This window comes from Brachypodium distachyon, chromosome 5 (assembly GCF_000005505.3).
Source record: "Brachypodium distachyon strain Bd21 chromosome 5, Brachypodium_distachyon_v3.0, whole genome shotgun sequence".
Taxonomy (NCBI): domain Eukaryota; kingdom Viridiplantae; phylum Streptophyta; class Magnoliopsida; order Poales; family Poaceae; genus Brachypodium; species Brachypodium distachyon.
The window spans coordinates 18,481,589-18,490,128 of NC_016135.3; the positions used below are offsets into that span (position 1 = coordinate 18,481,589).

General features: G+C 45.9%; 1 pseudogene; it reads right to left on the reverse strand.

Annotated features, from left to right (window-relative positions):
- Positions 1-1,265: 1,265 nt before the first annotated feature.
- On the reverse strand, positions 1,266-3,420 carry LOC100831923 (annotated as a pseudogene).
- Positions 3,421-8,540: the final 5,120 nt, after the last annotated feature.

The following is an 8,540-nucleotide window of genomic DNA, read 5'->3' on the forward strand; positions in this document are numbered from 1 at the left end:
CAGATATCTGATGATCAGTTTGTCCGATGGCTCAATATCGGGGGCGCCTTCGTCCAAGCTGTGTACCTGATCATTATTTTTGCTTGCTCCTCAACTGTCCAGCGCCCTTGGCTATTTGGGTACTGCTTGTCTACCATCGTTGGGTATAGTGTTCTCGTTGGATTTTTCTTCACAGGCCGGAGGAGTTACTTTGATTTAGTTTGCATGTTAAGTGGAGTGGTGTCTGCTGCTTCACCGTTGCTCAATCTGGTAGATGTCTTCTTTTTTCTTATTATTTCTACAAAATAATCTATCCGTCGTTGCATGAATCTTTGATTTCGAAATTCACATATGCATGTATATATAATTATGTTACAGGGAACCGTCTGGCACCACATGAGCATGCGCAGCATGCCACCGTGGCCAGTCCCCACTGTTTCTCTGGTGAACTGCATAGTCTGGACTTCCTATGCGTGTGCAGGGAACGATATTATTTGGTCAGTCGCGGTAGGTATTGGGCTATTGGCATACGTTCATCCACATATAAATACTTGTATGTGAACATTACTATTGCTTATGAAGAATTGTTTGTTTTAACAGGTACCTAGCATCGGTGGTATTGTCATGGCGTTCATCCAGATTCTCTTACACCTCTGTTGCTTTTTCATCGATTGGCCAGAGCTGGGGCAGCTGGACCTGGACGATACCGCTCTGTTAGAGGAGGCTTGAGTCGCATATCTATCCCCAAGAAACATTCAGTTTTAGTCGTCTATCTATCCCCAAGAAACATTCAGTTTTTAATTCATGTCTCTGTAAGAACGAGAAAATTAAATTATTCCTAGAACTTGTTGTGGTTAACTAAAAGCACGTGTTGTCCACGTGGAGTACTAGGTGTAGTTCTCTGGACCAACCCTAGCGCGCGCAGGCAGAAAACATTTTAGTTTCTGGAACCAGTACCTTTCGCTACTGAGCTCCTCTCCGTCAGCAATCGGCCGGTCAGGATATGACGTTGCATGCCACCCCGCACAAGCACAACGATGTGATATTGGACTCGGCAGGTGACAACACCATCCGGTTTCAGATGAAATTCAGTAACAGCATCCTAAATTCCGGTGCAACTGCCATAAAAATAGAACAGCTAAAATAGAGTCAAGGTTTTCATTTTAAACTTACATCTATATCCCACATGAGATGTACAATACATAACCATGTCCAGAGAGAGAGAGACTGCAGACAGAGACTATCTACAACTGTCGTAGGCCAATCTTCGACCACCTATACGATATTTACAGGAAAATTGACTTTTCTATCCTGTTCTCCATTCCCTGAGAAGCAACAGAATAGTATACTATAGAAAGACTGGAGGAACTAATTTTGTCTAACATAGATTTGCCAAACATACCACCCAAAGGTTAAGGAATCCAAGGCTAGAGAAGAATCTTGCAAGGATTGACGATTCTACTAGAGTATCATCTGTGGAAGCCAAGAACACCTTTTAGAGTTCAGCCATCCCACAGAACGTCGCATCGTCGGCTGGTGAATATTGTTTTCTCTTCTTTGTACTGCTCTCAGGAACTCCTCTGAGCTCAGGTTCCCATCCTCATTTGTGTCAAACACATGGAAGATGACTTCCACCACTCTGTCGGATAATTCAACACCGCAGACCTATAACACAAAAAAGAAACAGCATGACATCAGTCAGAACATGTGTTACAGTGGCTACAAGACTGGACAGCTAGAACAGGCAGCAGATTAGTAATCAACTGAACACTTGAGATATCAAAATGAGAAAGTACAAGAAGCTTAGTACAAAATCTCACATGCTGTGCCGCAGGCGTTAGATCATGTTTTGTCAACATCCCATTTACTTTGCCATAAGCAAATATAGCCATCGTCAACGGTTCCAACCTTCGACGTAAACCCGCAAATGCCTTAAAATCCTAAAGCTCCAAGAAAACATCTATAAGAAATCAAATCAGAAAATAATTCTGTATGAAAGACCAACATGGCAATAAGTCAAAACCTCAAAGGTGATAGCAAGTGCTTGAGATAAGGGTTGTTGTCCAACATATCAACTTTATCAAGTAGTTTGCTGATGTGATTCATGTCAGCAGAAGCAACCATGGACAATGCAAAATCCTTTGCCAGGATAGTTTCCGTTGACTTGACATCATAATGACTGAAATCCAGACGAATAATCAGCAGAAAAATAAATCAAGGGTCTGAGAAAATATAGGGAGCCTAAAAGATTAACAGAAGGGAAAATACCGGATCATTGCTAAATCGATGATTTCAAACTATAGATCAACAACACACTTTAAATGAAGAAATCACATGGTATGTTCCCGAAAGTATTGTAGATCAACAGACAAACAAATGGCACGTAGTGAATATGCCATTTACTTTAAACCTCACATGAAACATTATTACTAATTAATGAATAGTAACATGACGTACTAGCAACAACCAGTTTACAAATATAACTATAGCCTATTTAAAAGGCATACAATTTCACCAAGTTTTCGTAGATGATGGGAGATGTGGAACAATGAAATTCTTACATGGAAATATGTCAGTGTTTTGCATTCATGTGCAAGAATATGTATTGTGAAAAAAAAAAGGATCCTTGGTTCACAATGTGGATGCTTTTTTCTTTTATGTTAAATCACGGTACATGATTTATACTCTCTGCACAAGTCATTGAATATGCATGCAATAGTGAGAGACTGACGATAGGAGTGCACAAAAGAATTATGGAAGAAGAAAATCACCTCGTCATGCAATTCCTTCAAGAAACTTGTGAACTTATCGAAGTGTAGAGGTTCATTCCCATCATTACCAAAGAAGTACTCAACCAACACCATTTTCCACAGACTGGACAACTTTAAATCCAGTGCGCAAGCCATCCCTATGCATAGCTCCTTGTCTGTTACAGGACCCCATCAGTGCCATTACTCTTTCTTGAACTCTTCTCTGTCTATCTCCCTGTTAATGACACATGGCACATAAGGACGACAAAATTGCAGAGAAGAAGCTGGCCAAAATTACAGAGAAATTAACTGCATGCGAATTATCACAGATAAACAACAATATAGCACAAACAAGACAATATTCAAACGTATCTTGTTTATGCATAAATCCAAGAGAACATAAGGGGAAAACATACCTTTAGCAGCATCAGTAAACAAAACATGTGTACACGATAAAACAAAGAAAGTGGACTGAAGCCATTATGGTCTACAGAGTATTAATTTCTATATCTCCCCCTATCAAAAAATTGTGTTTGATTACTTGTTTTACATGCAAACAAAACCGTGACAGATTTAAATCAAAGAACAGCCACATGGAAGATACTTATCATTCTGCAGCTGGAAAAATATGACTGAGTAGAACTAGGACTCACCCGCTGAAGTTAACATCAAACATTTTGAAAGCTGCACTGAAGTTTGACTCAGAAATGCTCAGCAATGTAACAAAAACTATGTACCTGCCAAAGCCACCTAAACTGAAGCAAAAATCTACTTAGAAGTAGGTCATACGCAAACAATGATTCCTCTTAAAAACTATTGAAATATAAATCATGTCGCTAAACCAAATGGGTCATACATTAGCACCTCTGAATTTGGAGCTTATTCTCGCAAGAACACTGTGGCAATACAAATTTACAAGTCATATAATTCATTTACTCTGAATACAATCAAGTGATTACATACTGTTGCTAAGATAATATCATAATTCAATTACTCCTAAACTAGTGTGAAATATCACAAATACTCTAACACACACATAACCATTTGGGTACTACCCTCATACTTTCGGGTAACTACCCTTACATATTCGGACACCCCCCTCACTTCTTGAATGCCATGCCATTTGTTGCACGCTTGTTGGATCAAGCCCCAACGGTGCGACATGCCGGACTCGTTGCGATCGTGGGTCAACATCGCGAACTCCCGATCAATGACCCAACGCTCATCATACGCCGCCTTCAATAGGTGTCGGCACTTTGATTCGCACCGGTGAAGGGATTTATGCTCATGACCTTCCAAGTTTCGGCGAGGCACTCGTCCTCCTTGGAGGTCCATTTGGGGCCTCGGCCTCCGCTGCCGGCCTTCTTCTTCTCGGCGGCCGCCTTCTTCTTCCCCCTCGGCTCAGCGACGGCTGGCTCCTCTGTCCCGTCGGCCCATCCCTCTTCGGCTCCCTCTTCAGCCTCCTCGTCGGCGTACGCCTCTTCTTCTTGGGTGTAGGAGTAGTTGGCGTGCTGGGAGCCGTCGTTGATCATGTCGCCCATAATCGACTCTCCTTGGGACATTCCGTCAAACGAGTTGGGCGCGGCCCAGCTGCCGCCGGCGGGAAACGTCTGGAAGGAGGCGGACGGCGAAGAACCGCCGTAGGGAAAAAGGGGGGGGGGCGAGTGGGGTAGGGTGCACCCTTTCGGACAGCACGACAGATGGTGAGTGGTGGCGGCATTGCTGGTCGTCCTCTTCCCCATGTGGATCTAGGGATCACGAGTGCTTCAGATTAGGACACGACCTGCATTAGCGTCACTTCCTTCCAACATTTCCCCCCATGACACGAGTAGGTTGTGGGAGCCCTTTGTGTCAAGAGCTAGTCAGCGCGAGTGCAAATGTCGACTGATATAGAAATGGTGGATGGCGATATGGCAGATTCGACAAAAAAGTGCACCTAATTTCTCGGCAGATTCTACATTACCCAATACTCCGTGGAGGCAAAACGGAGTATCAGGGAGGGTGTTTTTGACTTTTAACATTATTAATATTAAAAAAAAAGTTCATCTCCGTTGATTCGTTTCTCCGCCGATTCTGCTAGTTTCTCCCATGCCATCCCGCCGCCGGGTCCTCGCGCTGGGCCGTCGCCGCCCCCCACAGCCCGCACCACCGGCGCCTCCCATCCCGCGCCGCCGGCGCCTCTGCCGCCTTCCCCGTGCGCCGCCGCGGTCCCCTCCCAGCCCGCACCACCGGCGCCTCCGAGCCCGCGCCGCCGCCGCGTCTGCCGCCTTTCCGCACGCGCCGCTGCGTTCCTGCCTGCGCGTTGCCGCCACCGCCATCCTCACTGCCCTCTCACTCTCTCAGCCCGCGCCGCCGCCCTCTTAGACCGCGTCGCCGCCATCCTGCAGCGCGCCGATGCCGCCGCTTTCCCATCCCGTGGCCACCATTGCCCTCTGAGTGCACCCCGTCCCAGCGCGCGGCGGCCGCGCCGCCGTCCTCCCAGCTGCTCGCGGCCGCTGCCATCCTCTAGGTACTTTGGCGAAGGGGGAAAGCAAACTGACGACGTTGTTTTTCTTTACCTTTTTACCCCGGACTTTTTACTACTCCACCTTGTCCGGAGTTCTCGAAGGGCCGGAGGCCGAAATTTTATTAAGGAAGAAAAGCATAGTACAAGGAGGTATAAAGAGTAGTCAAATGACTAGAAGGAGCAGAAATGTATCTGCACTACACAGCACCACTGAAGCAAAGCTAGCAACCTGGGAATCACAGGAAAACCACAAGAAAAACAACAGAACAAGCTACATAAAAATCAGATCGCCACAATGCAGCCTGCTGCTTTCCAGGAGCGAAGATCTTCAATGATCAGATCGACCACCCGCTCGACCGTGGCTGCTTCCTGCTGGAAAATTCTGGCATTTCGTTCCTTCCATAGCCTCCAGTGGACAAGGATTGTGAAAGTATCGAAATCTCTCCGCAGACTCTTGGGGACGCGCTTACGAGCTTCAGTCCAGCACTCTTCGGAACTGCAGAAGATAGAACCGGGGATGGGGAAGTGGGCACCGGACCACAACCGGAGCTAATGCCAGACCTGCTGTGTGAAGTGACAATATACGAAGAAGTGAGGACAACACTCATTAGCCGAGGAGCAAAGAGGGCAGGTAGGAGTTGATACTCCACTCAGCTAATCTGAGTCGTTAGATCAAAGGTAATGAACGGTCCAAATTAATTTCAGGTAGCTCAATTTGTCAGGGTAAAAAGCCATGTCTCGTCTTTTGGCTATATTAGACAACGTCGATGCTCCTGGATCGTGTTTGACCTGTTTGGTTAGACTCGGCAATAGCGGCATATGGACGAAGGTCCCCTCTTGAAGGCGTTGTGTTTCGTGTCGATCCCATATAAGCTGCTGGTGGTGGGGATTTGGAGCTCATATAAGCTCGGGAGCGGTGGTGGAGGGGCTTGTACAGGAGCCAACGACGCCTCCAGGGCTCGCGCAGGGACCTCGTTCACCGGCATGCATGCCGGGCGCTCTGTAGTTGTTATCTGCCGAAGCCGGCCCTGAACTTTTACCAATTCCGGAGACACCGATGTTCGCCTGCGTGTCCAGATTTCTTTGTCTGACGATGTAATCCCAGGCCGTAAGATTGGGAGGCGCGGCCGGCTTCTGCGTCATGTACCTGTACATGGACCCGGCCGCCGTTGTCGAGTTCTGGGCCCTAAACCCCGCACCCGCAGCCGCCGTTGTCGAGTTCTTGGCAGGGGCCTCGGCACCGCCCGGCCACCTCGGGCAGCTGCCCGGACTTCCCTGTTAAACTCTCTTTAGAGCAAAGGAAGCATGGTCATGGAATCAGCTGATTTTTTAGGGGCAAAATCTAACTATTAATTTTGGGAGGAGGGGCAAAATCTAGCTTAGAATAACATCTATTTTGCCCAGGCTCTGTTGTTCGGCTGGCTCCGCCACTGGTTCTTGGGCTTACGCGACCCCCGCGCGCGGCGCAGCTGCCGGGCCCGGCTTCTTGGCCTTGGCTGCCGTCTCTGCTTCCTGTTCTTGGGCATGGCGTCGGCGTCGAAGTCGGCCAGGCGTTTGTCGCCGGGCTCACTACTTCTCTCGAGGAACGCGAAGAGGTTGACGCTGGGCTTCAACCCCGCCATGTCGGTCTCACCGTCTCAGGCGTTTGTGCGCTTTGCGCAGTTCTGCGGCTCGTGGGCCTAGAAACAGCGCCCTGGGCAGCCATATATAGGAGCGTGGCAATCCGAGGCGGACACGATCATGCGAGCCAAGGGAGCTCAATCTCTCCTTCCCGTAATATTCTCCGTCATAACATGAGGCACGTACGCATCTTTAGATCGTCAATTTAGCTAGTTAAATATAAATTAAATAATTAAAAAGTTGTATCATTACAAAGTTCTTTCGATAACGAATGTAATGATGTATTTTTTGTTAAGAAACATACATATTTAATTAATTAATTTGAGTATGTAGGGATGGGTGCGTGGCTCATATTATGAGACGGAGTGTAATTTTGAATTCCGATACAAACTAGTGTTTTTTTTTGGCAGTCCGAGACGAACCAGTGATTGCCTTGCACCTTCTTCCTGGTGGACTTCATTGGAGTGGTTCTAGCGGTCGTGTTTGTTGATTGTGTCTGCTAAAACAAAGTCTGCAATTAAACTTGGGCGTACGATCGGATCAATAAAGTCTAGTTCAAAATCCGAAACTAGCCAAATTAAGGTGTTTACTTTTTTTGACGAGAAATTAAGGTGTTTACTTAGCAGGTAAACACAACTGAAACAAGCCGCCAAGGTCAGGGCTTACTCTGTCTGAGCAGAAGGCCACCGCCTGGCGATGGCGGGCGTGCCGTGCTCAACGGGAGGCACCTCGTTCCTGTTCGTCTCGTTGCTACGAGCACACCAGACTTCATATTAGATTTGATGGGCCAGACAGTTTAATTACATGTCAGTGTTACTCTTGATCTACCACGTTGTGTTAAGAAAACATGCATCTTCCACCATTTTGGTCAACACGACACAATTAGGCCTCCTTTAATTCATAGGATTTTCATAGGAATTTTTTTGTGGGGGATTTTCATAGGGATTTTGTAGGATTGAAATTCTTAGGAAATTTCCTGCGTCGGTCGTTTGATTCGTAGGATTGAATCATATATGAATTTTCCGAAATGATTCATTTGTACTACATTTCATAGGAAATTTTCCATCCACTCCAACCTCTTGGTAGAATTCCTTTGATTCAATCAGACAAACTTTGGGACAAACAAAATCCTATAGGATTCAAGTAGACATGGCATAGCAATATCCTTCATTTATCCTATTCCCGTATTTTTACAATTCTATGAATTGAAGAGGCCCTTGTACAATTACCAATCACAGATCTTAAGGTTTTTTTAGGAGGTGTGTGACTTACTTAATTTTGGGTCATCACAATGTTCTACGGTACAAGTTATCAAGTAAAACATGTACGTGTATATTTACACGGTTTTGCTATTGAGAATTTGCCCGGTAATTTTTTGTTTGCCGCGGTAACCGCATTTACCCCCCTGCCCCTCGTTTAAAAAATGCACATGTCCGGTAGCCAAAAGCTTGGTTAGAAACCAGTTGTCGTGTTTGACCGTCGGATCTTAATCGAACGATGTCATGTGAGAGATGATAGAGCGGGCATGACCCTCAAATCTTAATCCATCGGATCTAGTTCGTCGACTTAGATTTAAGACATGCTCGTATTTATAACATGCAACTTGCAAAATTTCATCCAACGTATAACCATATTTTTATTCTCCATATAAACAAAATAAAAACTGATTTTTTTTTGTTCAGGAG